Source organism: Galeopterus variegatus, unplaced genomic scaffold (genome assembly GCF_000696425.1).
Source record: "Galeopterus variegatus unplaced genomic scaffold, G_variegatus-3.0.2 Scaffold229, whole genome shotgun sequence".
Lineage (NCBI taxonomy): Eukaryota > Metazoa > Chordata > Mammalia > Dermoptera > Cynocephalidae > Galeopterus > Galeopterus variegatus.
The window spans coordinates 677,220-688,807 of NW_007726340.1; the positions used below are offsets into that span (position 1 = coordinate 677,220).

Genomic DNA, 11,588 nt, shown 5'->3' on the forward strand with positions numbered 1-11,588 from the left:
CCTCGGGACTGCTGTGTGCTGAGCCCCCTGCCAGCCTTGGTGATATCCAGTGAATCAGGCCCAGACCCCCTGCTCAAACGACTCATGGTCCATCAAGGAAGACCACGAAGATTGTGCAGCTGATACAAACTATCACACAACTCTAAGGGTGCAAGAATCCCTTTTCTTTAAAAAATCAAATTAAGCCCTACTCAAGGCCCCACTTGCCAGGCTGGCAAAAACTACAAGAGTCTAATGAGGGAAGGGGTGGAATCATTCAGGATCAACACAGGATATTCATCTTATTATTATTATTTTCTGCTTTTTCCTGTTGCTTTATTAAACGTGACAGAGATCAGAGTCTGCACATCACTAGCAGAATCTTGCCAAGCTGTAGAAGACCCCTCCCAGCAACCACTTCCTCCCACCACTGTGTCCCATTTTGGGGAAAAGAAGACAGAAAAGGAGCCAGAGTTGGAATGGCATTGGCCAGGCCCCTCAGTAGGTGATCTGGTACACCGAGGCATGGTCACTGGAGCCTGTGACCATCAGGCAGTTGTTGGAAGACATGTCAAAGCACATGAGGAAGGAGGTCTCAGGTACCTGGAACACCGGTGTTCCCACAGGCGTGCTGTAGACACTGACCACGTCATCCAGGCCCACGCTCACCTAGCACTGGCCAGAGGGGGAGCACTTGAGGCCGAGGATGGTGAAGTCCTCGCATCCCACCATGTGCTCCAGGCTCCAGCTGGCATGCTGCAGCCACTGCTGGTCATTGGCCAAGCCCAACAGCACCTGGTCTTCCTGAGGGCTGTGGAACAGGCTCATGATCTGAAACTCAAATCGGTACTCCAGAGGCTCCTTGACTGTCTTCAGGTCCCAGCACCACAGACAGGCATCTAGACCCCCGTCCAGACTGTGCGGTCTTTGACCATGAGGTTCTTGGCTCCATCTGGGTGGCTTGTGAGGTCCCTGATCATGCTCTGATCCTGCAGTTCCCAGATCCTGACCATGCCACTGGTGAAGCTGGTGAAGACCACGTTGTCATTGAGGTTGAGAGCCACAGGGCAGCTTGGCCTTCACATGCAGGCAGGAAGCCACAAGGTCCCACCAGGTCCCACATGCTCATGTCGGCCAGGCTGTGGCCGCCTGTAAGCAGGGCCCTGCTGTCTGAGGGTCTGAATCTGTACAGGCAGGTGGGTCTCGGGGAGCCTGTCCTCGGCCACCTGGCCGATCAGGCTCCACACCTTGATGCCACCCTTGCCATAGGTAAATGTGTGCCACATGAAGCTGCTGACAGCCATGGGGAGCATGGACTCCCTGTGTCTTAGTGTCTGCATCTTTTCTAGCTTGAGTGGGACAGCCATCCTCTTGGATTGCCGGAGCAAGGCATCCAGCCTCTGACATTCATCTTCAAAGTCCTCGGAGTCTCAGGATATTGGCTTCAGAAATGGATGGGCTCTTCTAGCAGGCTTCTGCTCCTGGGCCATGTCTGGAATTGTGCTCCCTTTCTGAGAACCCTCAGGGGAGCTGGAGACAGTCTCAGGCAGGCTGGGGATGGAAGAACTCAAGGCGTCTTTGGGACATGTTTCTGTCCCCAGGTCTGATCCCGGAGGCTTGCTTTTCAGGCCTGGTGCCTAGTCTGTCATTCTGTGTCTGTGTCTCGGCTCTTCCACCCTATTGTGGACAGCAGCAAAAATCTCTCAGAGATGTTCAGTCAGGAGATCTCACCAAAACCGGGGCTCCTCGTCCCAGCCGGACAGCTGGGTCTCTGGCTGTTCATCCACGCGGAAGATGGGATGGAGCCAGTCAGATGACCTTGTGGCCACAACGTCTTCCAAGTTTGACTCCTGTGGGGTCTTGACTGCTAGGTGCCTGGGCAGCTCAGGGATGGCTGGTTCCCGATTGTCCTGGTGGGCTTGTGTTTGCCAGGTGAGGCCTGGCCCACCTGGCACTCCATGGACTTGATGCCTGGGAATTGGCTGCAGGTCTCTGTGATGTGGACGAAGTTTTCTACTAGCTTATGATGTTCCTGTAGATCCTGCCGGTCCTTGTGGAGCAAGTGATAACTGTCCTTCTGTTACCAGGTGGCAGTTCCATGTTCTTGGTCTATCCATGAGAAAAAAATCTTTCACTGGACTGGTGAAAGGAAAGGAAGAAAGGGACAGAGAAATGGAACATAACAGGACTTTGTGACAAAGCGAAAGTATGTGTGGAAATAGTGCACAGGCATCCCCACAAGGGAGAAACGCACACCCCGCATTCTTAGGGGGAGGTTTACATGCTGCTCTGGGCCGGGCGTGTTCCTCTCTCCTAACTAAGGGAAGGAATATGGGGCTGTGGGAGAGGATCTAATGTAATTAAGGCCTAATAGGCTGATGTGAGATGGCATCAGCTTCCTGTCACGCGTCTCTGAGTTTTTGAAGTTTCTGGTCATGCACAGTGAGGTTACTTTCCCATACCTTCGTCCTTTCCAGTTTGGTGTCAAGGGTGGAAGGTCATACAGGTCATCTGCACGTTTGTTCCTCCTAGTGTGCAGGTGCTGGCTGATCCAGTCTGAAGATCTATGAGCAGCCGCCATGGGCCGTGTCCCTATCCTGTCCTACCTCACTCCAACAGAGCAGTCAGATGAAGGGGAAACCTGGGAACTGCTTTATGAGCTGATCCTGGGCATCCTGATCATTTGGGGCTGGACAACTCATAGGGTGAGACATCCCAGGAGGAGGCAAGGTTTCTTTGAGGCTGGGCTGGCCCAGAGAGGTCACCTTCAGGCTGTAGCCTCCAGGACTTTAGCCAGAGACTAAAGGAGGCGGGGAGAGACGAGGCAGGACTTATTACACGCACTCCCGGCCAGGAGCAAGCAGGATAGGGGAGCCCAGAGAAGGTCACCAAAGCTCAACCTTTGTCTTGAGATATTCTGGGATGGAAGAAGCTGTGAAGGTCAGCCAAGTTCAGGCCAAGAGGAAGCACCTCCTCCCTGCACTGGGGGGCGTCTGACCCATCAGGCCCTGCCGCCCCCCCCGGGCCCAGGATCTGAGAGCTCGGTCACCTGGAAAATTGAAGGCGACCTTTGTCTTCCACCTTTGATATTCTGCTGACACGGGTCAGTATTAGTTAAATAGAAGTAGCTGCTGTAACAAGTAATCCCAAAGCCTCAGGGCTTCCCACGATAAAGATCTACTTTTTCTTGTTCGCATCATTTCTTGTTCAACCTTCACGGGGGTTGGGAGGGGCCCAGGAGCGAGTGGGGCCTGCTTGGCACAGTCACTCAACCTAGACGCCTCTGTCCTTTGGCTCCACTGTCCTCCAGGTCGTCAGGGTCCTGTCGTTCAGCTGGGAGATGGGGAACGAGGGTGCGAGGGTGGCAGCAGTGAGTGGTGACATCACTTCCTCTCACATTCCATTGGCTGGAGCTTGTCCCATGGCCACACCTAGCTGCAGGAGGGTGGGGAATGGGGTCTCCATGTGTGCCCAGGAAGAAGGGAGCTCATAGATGTCTGGGCACACTTGGCCCCTCAGAGGTGGAGGGCAGCTTGGTGCCCAGTCACCCTCCCAGAGATACCACCATCTCCCAACTTGGCTTCAATGAGAGCAGGTCTCTCCCCCTCGAGGGGCCCACAGCCCTCCTCAGGGCTCCCTTCCTCGTCTCTCCAAGCCCCTGCCTGCAGCTCCTGCTCCCCACAGCCCAGCCAGTGAATGGCCTCAATGCCCCTGGACTTCCCAACATAAAACCCTGAGCAAGGGCCGCCTCCAGGAAGCTCATCTGGGCCTGGGAATGTCCTCTTACCCTGAAACACATCCACACAACTATATATGCACCTGGGGTTACAACAGGGTATCTCAATCTTGGCACCAATATATTTTGGGCAGATAATTCATGGTTTTGGAGGCTGTCCTGCACATCGTAGGATTTTAGCAGCTTCCCTGGCCTCTACCCACTAGATGTCCATAGCACCCCCCACCTCCCCTGCCCAGCTGTGACAACCAAAGATGTCTCCAGACATTGCCCAGTGTCCCTGGAGTATGTGTGTGTGCCAAGATCATCCCCGGGTGAGAGCCACTGGGTTAGCAGATGCCAGAGCTCCAGATACGAATGGCTGGCTTCTCCCTGGGGGAAGAGGGGTACAGGAAGTGGGGGCAGCACACTTGTTCCCTGATGTCTCTGTCTACAGCATCCAAAAGCGAAGCCAACATGGCACTTCCTTTCCCAGAAAGATCATAGATAAAATGGTAACTGAACAAGATCAACTTTGTAATGAGGTCTCTGCAGGGGTGGGGGTGGGGAAGGGCTCAAAGGTGGGATTGACAGGTCAACTCCACACGTGGAGAGGCTTCCCAGAGGATGGGGCAGTTTAACCAGGTTGGGAAAGCTCAGAGGCGTTTGCCAAAAGGGTGATGGGGGAAGGGGTTTTCAGAGGGTTTGCAAAGTCCCTGAGGCAGGAAACAGCATGATGCATTCTGGGAACTGGAGGTAATTTGATGGAGCTGGAGTGGGGGTGGTTCCTGAGGGACCACCTCCTCCATGAGCCCCCTACAAACTGTGCTTGTTCCCCTCCTCTCTGTTCCCGTTGTCCCCCTACAGGCCCTGACTGTACTGCTAGTTACCCTGTTGCAGCTTGCTTCCCCTCAAAGTCCTGTCTTTTGTTTCAAGGTATCCCAGTCCCTCACACATAGTAGGTGCTCAGAAAATTGAATGAATGCATGCATCAATAAATGAACTGATTTATGGAGGGGTTTCATATACCAGCCTGAGAAAACAGGATTTTTGTTCTGGGCAGTAGGCGCCATGGCAGGGCTTTGAGCAGGGGAGTCACTTGCTGCTGGGTGGAGGGTGCTTTGGAAAGGGTTGAGGCTGGGAAGACCAGTGGTCGCTACTGTCCAGGTGAGAGCTGACGAGGCCTGAGCAGAACTATCTCAGAGGAACAATTATGGGAGTCGATAGCTGATTCGCCGTGGCAGGGAGGGAGAGGGGTCAGAGTGGCACCTGGGTGTCTGTTTTGGGTGATTGGGACCTAGGGTGGGGGGAGGGCTGGGGTCATGGAATAGGGAGTGGAGGGGAAGATGTAGGAGGCGGTGGGACGAGGTGCCTGGAAGACCTCCGTGGAGAGGAGTCCAGTAGGTGGACGGCGTCGGAGTCTGAAGTAGCGGTCTGAGCAGGAAATGGAGAACTAGGAGGCATTGTGTGTAGTGACTAGAAGGAAAAACATGCAATTCCGTTTTGAAGGAACTGGCTGTAGATATTTCTGCATACATGCAGGGCAACAGCAGCAGTACTGGTGTTTGGAGAAAGAACAGCTCTTGTCTGCAGAAACACTTTAAGCCCTTGATTCGGTAAAGGAAAGGCCTTGGGGTTGCCTGGAAGCAACTTCACAGGGGGAAGGAATGCTCGGTTTTCTCTAGAGACGAGGTGGAGGAAGGACTATGGGATGAAAAGCTGCAGGGCTGAGCAGGCCCTGCAGTGGGGCTGCCTCTGGGACCTGAAGACAGGGTCTCCTTGGGAAACAGGAAACAGCCTTGAGAAGCTGCAGCATTCCACATCCAATTTTAAATCCTTCCTGGTATGTAATTACCCTTCATCTTACAACTCACTCATAAAAAGCCAGCTAACCCAATTAAAAATGGGCACAGCCTCTGAACAGACATTTCTGCGAAGAAGATATACAGATGGCCAATTGCACAGAAAATACTCTCAGCCTCAGCCATCAGGGAAATGCAAATTGAAACCACAACAGGACAGTTCACATCTGCAAGGGTGGCTCTAATCAAAAAGACAGGAAATGACAAGTGCTGTCGAGGACGTGGAGAAACTGGAACCCTCGTGCACTGCTGGTGGGAATGTAAAACGGTGCTGTCACTCTGCAAAGTGGTCTTAACGTTCCTCAAAAGGCTAAACGTCGCGTTACCACATGACAGCAATTTCAGTCCTACAGAATAACCAAGAGAAATGAAATCATGTCTGTAAAAACCTGTACATGAAATGTTCTCAGCAGTGTGATTTGCAATAGCCCCTGAATGGAAACAACCCAGATGCCGGTCACCGATGAGGGGACACACGATGTGCCTCTGTCCATACAGCGGAATGTTATTCAGCCTTAAAAAGAATGAAGTCCTGACCCGCACTGCAATGTGGAGCAACCTTGAAAACACGCCCCTTGAGCGAAAGAAGCCAGACACCAAAGGCCACACACCGTGTGATTCCATTTATATGAACTGTCCAGAACAGGCAAATCCATACAGTCAGAAAATAGATTAGTGGTTGCCAGAGGCTGGGGAGGGGAAATGGGGAGTGACTGCTAATGGGTGTGGCGTTTCCCTTTGGGGTGATGGAAACGTTCTGGAATTAGACCCTGGTGATGGTTGCACCCCATTGTAAATGTGTTAAAAAACCACTGAATTGTCCACTTTATTTTTTTAATTTTTATTTATTTATTTATGTTTTTGTCCTTTTTTGAGACCGGCTGCACCGTGCTCAGCCAGTGAGTGCTGTGAGCGCACCAGTCATCCCTATATAGGATCCGAACCCGCAGTGGGAGTGCTGCTGCGCTCCCAGCGCCACACTCTCCCGAGTGCGCCATGGGCTCGGCCCTGAATTGTCCACTTTAAAAGGTACAATTTTTTTTTCCTTTTTGTCTTTTTTCGTGACCAGTAATGGGATCGCAACCCTCAGTGTCGCGCCCGTACTGCGACCGGCAACGGAATTGCAACCCTCAGTGTTGCGCCCGCACCACGCTCAGCCAGTGAGCAGACCGGTCTCTATATGGGATCCGAACCCTCGGCGGGAGCGCTCCCGCACTCTACTGAGTGCGCCACTGGGCCGGCCCTAAAAGGTACAATTTTAAATTTAAAATGTTTAAATGGTGAAATTTATGTTATGTGAATTATATCTCAATAAATTTTTTTTTTAAGTATATGGGAATTCTTTGTAGTTCCCACTCATTTTTTCCATAGACCTAAACGTGCTCTGAAAAATTAAGTCTAATAAGAAGAACAGAACAAAACACGAGGTGGCCTTGAGGAGTGTGAAGTCTGTAGCCCTGGGCCCTGTGGTGCCCCCTGCAGGCTGCTGGGTGTTGGGGACCCCCCAGGCCCCCCAGCCCTGCAGTGCTCATCTTTCCTCCTTTTGAGTACGGACTGAGCTCCCCACAGGGTCAACAGGGCTGGTTGCCTTTAACCTTTGTGACAACCCCGTGAGGAGATGGGTGCTTAGGGAGGTCAGGACGGTTGCCCCAGATCCCCAGATCAGTCAGTGGGTCAGTGGCAGAGCTGGGATGGACTCCAGGTGTGTCTGGCCTGGGGGCAGAAGGGCGTGGCTGTTTGGTCAGCTCTCAGGCAGCCTCTGGACAGCAATACTCTGAGTCTGGAGACATGCACACAGCCACTGCCCTGAAACACAGACACACTCCCACATACACTGAAACATGGACACACATCTCCCCCCCAACACAGACACACCCACTGGCACTGAAACACAGAAACATACAGACACACATACACCCTCACACTGAAACACAGCCACACCCATTTACATACACACTGAGAAACAGACACACAGTCACCTAGATGCTGAGAAACACTCACACTCACTGAAACAGACACACAGATACACCCTGAAACACACACTGGAAATGACACACAGATACATACTGAAACACACGCACTGGAACAGGCACCCCCCCCCCAATAGACACACACACTGAAACACAGACCCAAACACTAAGATTCACACTCTTGCACAAGGGGGTGGGCCCTGTTGCTGTGCTCTGGCTCGTTGCTAAGAGTGCAGGTACATAAATCCCGGGCTGAAGGCGGTTGAGGCCCATCGGGGAGGATCAAGGTTGGCTTTGAGTTTCCAGTGGGTCACTCTGACCTGGCTGGGCCTCGCTATGAGGTACTTGGCTAGGTGGTGCCTAAGCAGTCCACTCCAGATGCTTGTGGGCGGGCTGTGGGGGGGGGACTGGGCAAGTATGAGTCAGGGGGTGTGGAGCATCTCTAGGACAGGGCGAAGTGCTCCGGGAATCTTGAGAGTGGAGGTGAGGTCTGCCTACTCGATCCTGAGGGTCACAGCTAACAACAACAGTCGTGGTGGTGGTGACGGTAGTAATGGATAACTGACATTTACTAAATACTCTCTGTATGCCAGGCAGTGCACTAGAATGTTATCACCTTTGATCCTCACAACAGGCCTGTAAGGTCAGTGCTATTACTGTACCATTATATGGACGGGGAGACAAGGATCTGCTGAAGCAAACAACCTGCCCAAGCTCTGGCAGTTGGTGAGTGGTCAAGTTGGTCCTAGGACCCAGGATCAGGTGTATCAGTCAGCACTGCTGCAATAATGCTGCATAACAAACCACCCCAAACTCAGTGGCTTATGTCAACAAGTATTTATGCCCATGCTCATGTGTCTGCAGGTTGAGTGTGGACTGGCTGATCTGGTCCAGGCTCCGCAGGTGGCTCTGTCTCAGTCTGAAGGCCAGCTGGCCAGGACTGAGTTCAGGTCTCTTCCACACATGCTTGTTTGTTCTGGGGCCCAGGCTGAAGGGGCAGCAGTCACCCAGGATATGTGCTCTGCATGATAGGTCACTGGAGCACAAGAAGCCATATTAAACATCACAAGCACACTGAAATCCTCAGCTTGTGTCCTGTCTATTCTCATTCCATTAGCCAAAGCAAGTTACATGGTCAGGCACAAAGTCAATGGCACAGGGCAGTACACTCTGCCCACAGTGAGAGCAGAATGGCGGGGTGCACGTTTGCTGAACTATGAGTGCACACAGGTGACTAGGTGGGACATGGAGTCAGGTCGACCGGGACTGGGTCCTGGCTCCAACGCTTCTTGGCTGTTGCTTAACCTTTCTGGGCCTCACTTTTTTCATCTGTAAAATGGATTGTTATGAAGTGGAAATAAGATAATGTATATCAACTGCTTGGCACATGGAAGTCCTCAATACACAGTAGCTGCTGTCACCAGCTGTTATCTAGCTGTTCTTTTTTTTTTTTTTCCCTTTTTGTCTTTTTTCGTGACCGGCAATGGATCGCAACCCTCAGTGTCACGCCCGTACCGGACCAGGACCGGCAACGGGATCGCAACCCTCGGTGTTGCTCCCGCACCTCGCTCAACCAGTGAGCGGGAACCGGTCTGTATGTGGGATCCGAACCCTCGGCGGGAGGGCCGCCGCGCTCCCAAGCGGCGCACTGTAGCAGTGCGCCACCGGGCCGGCCCTATCTAGCTGTTCTTAACTGAGGGCCACAACACCCTCCTCGGAGCCATTTGGAAATGTTCGTGGGGTGTTTTGGGTTGGGAGTGTATTTTGTAGATGATGGCCAGGGATGCTTAATATCCTGCACTTTGCAAGACCACTCACACCACAAAGAATTGTCCTGCTCAAATGCCAATTGCCCTTGTGGAGAAACTTGAACAGGTTCTAACCCAGGTGCTTCCTGTTACAGATAAAGAGGCAGGGTCTTGGGAGGGGCAGAGGCCAGACCAGGAGATGGCCAGGAACAGATCTTCCCCAGATCCCAGCTCCTCAGCCTTCTGCAACGGCTCTCTTGGGTCCTCCCCTTGGGTCTTCCATGAATTTAGTGAGTCTATTGCTGCTGGGATATTGGTGATTTTCCCCTTCAAACTCAGAACACACGGCTTCTCTCCTGCCCGGTGTCATGAGGGAGGCAGGAATGTCAGCATTTATAAGGACACATCAACCAAGCAGCAGGGGTGGCTGGCAAGAGGCTGAGATGACAGCTTACCCCACTGCTAGCCTCAGACGATCACTGAAACCCAGCTTCATGGGAGCTGCCCTTCAGAGAGGGGCTTTACACACCCCAGGAGTTTTATGAATCAATCAATAACAACAATGCATCGGAGGTGGTCATTCAGAGTTCAAAAATAGAGAAATCCCACATGCTTCTGTGAGGAGAGACCTGCTGTTCACCAGTGATCATAGCTCACCATGATGTGACATCACAGGTGTGAGGACAGCAGGATGTAGGTGACGTTCCTGCCCACAAATGCAGAGCCTTTAGCTAATCATGAGGCCTCCTTAGACAAACCCTCCTGAGAAGAAGTGTACAAAATACCTGGCTTGTACTCTCCAAAAAGGTCATTGTCTTTCTTGAAGGACAAAAACAGATGAAGCGATGTTCTAGACAAAAGCCAGCTAAAGATAACACGTGATCCTGGACTGGAGCCTGGATCTGAGAAAAAATACACTGTGCAGGACATTAGAGATCAAAGTTGAAATTTGAATATGGGCTGTATGTTAGCTAATATCGTTGTATCAATGGTAACCTTCCTAATTTTGATCATTGAACAAACTGTGGTTTTATAGGTGAATGTCTTTGTTCTTAGGAGATTTACTGTTGAAGAGCCTGCATCTTATCTCAAATAGTTCATAAAAAATAAGTATATGTAAACAGATAAAGCAAATGCCAGGAGATGTTAAGAGGTAAATCTAGGTGAAGGATATAGGGTGTTTATTATATAATTTTTGCAATTTTTGGTGGGTTGGAAAACTTTCAAGGTAAAAAAATTTTTTTAAATCACTTAAAAGTTACAATAGCCCCATTCATTTAAATTAATTAGTTCAAAAGATTGCGAAGACTAAGGCTCATGAGTCTTTTTGAAAAATGGCACAAAAAGAAGTTGTATTGGTAAAGACTGCAAATAAAACACTATTTTAATTAAAAAGGAAAAAGCACATGTGAAAAACATCATAATAATGGGAGGAAAAGCCAAATAAAATAATGTGAAATTATTCAACTTTAAATATATGAAAACATTTTTGGAATATTAATACTCTATGCTGGTGAGTATGCAGTGAAATGAGAACTTTATTCCGCAGGGGCACATACCTTTAGAAAGCAGTTTGGCTGTCTGTATTCTCCGTGTTTCTGGGGTCTGTCCTAAGCAAGACTCCACACACTATGCTGATCCGTGTGCTGCAAGAGAGAAAGTGTCTTTACTGAGGTCCTGTCCGGTCCTCACTTTTATTCATGACTGCTGTCCTCCTGAACGCTGCCCCTCTCCCCTTCCCCTGCTGTATTAGTCCATTTCTGTTGCTTGTAAGAAAATACTTGGAACTGGATACTTTGTAAAGGAAACAAAATTTATTGTTTACAGTTTCTGAGGCTGGGAAGTCCAAAGTCCAGGGAACACATCTTGTGAAGGCCTTGGTGGTGGTGACAGTGACCCAGGGGTCCCACATGGCAGAAAATGGTGGAGCAGAGAGAGATTAATCTCTCATGTGCTCTTCTTTTTTTTTTTTTTTTCCTTTTTTGTCTTTTTTCGTGACCGGTAACGGGATCGCAACCCTCGGTGTCGCGCCTGCACCGCACTCAACCAGTGAGCGGACCGGTCTCTATATGGGATCTGAACCCTCGGCGGGAGCACCGCCGCGCTCCCAAGCACCGCACTCTACCGAGTGCGCCACCAGGCCGGCCCTCATGTGCTCTTCTTTTAAAGTCCTCAGAACCACGCCCCTGACCAGCATTATTAATCCATTCACTACGGCATGGCCCTACCATCATCACCACTTCCAAGCTCCACCTTTGAATTACCATAATACGACTTCCCACCCTCAACAGTTACAGTGGGAAGTAAGCTTCTA

The 11,588-nt window shown here is 50.9% G+C and overlaps 1 pseudogene; it reads right to left on the reverse strand.

Annotated features, from left to right (window-relative positions):
- Positions 1-477: 477 nt before the first annotated feature.
- LOC103585319 lies at positions 478-2,560 on the reverse strand (annotated as a pseudogene).
- Positions 2,561-11,588: the final 9,028 nt, after the last annotated feature.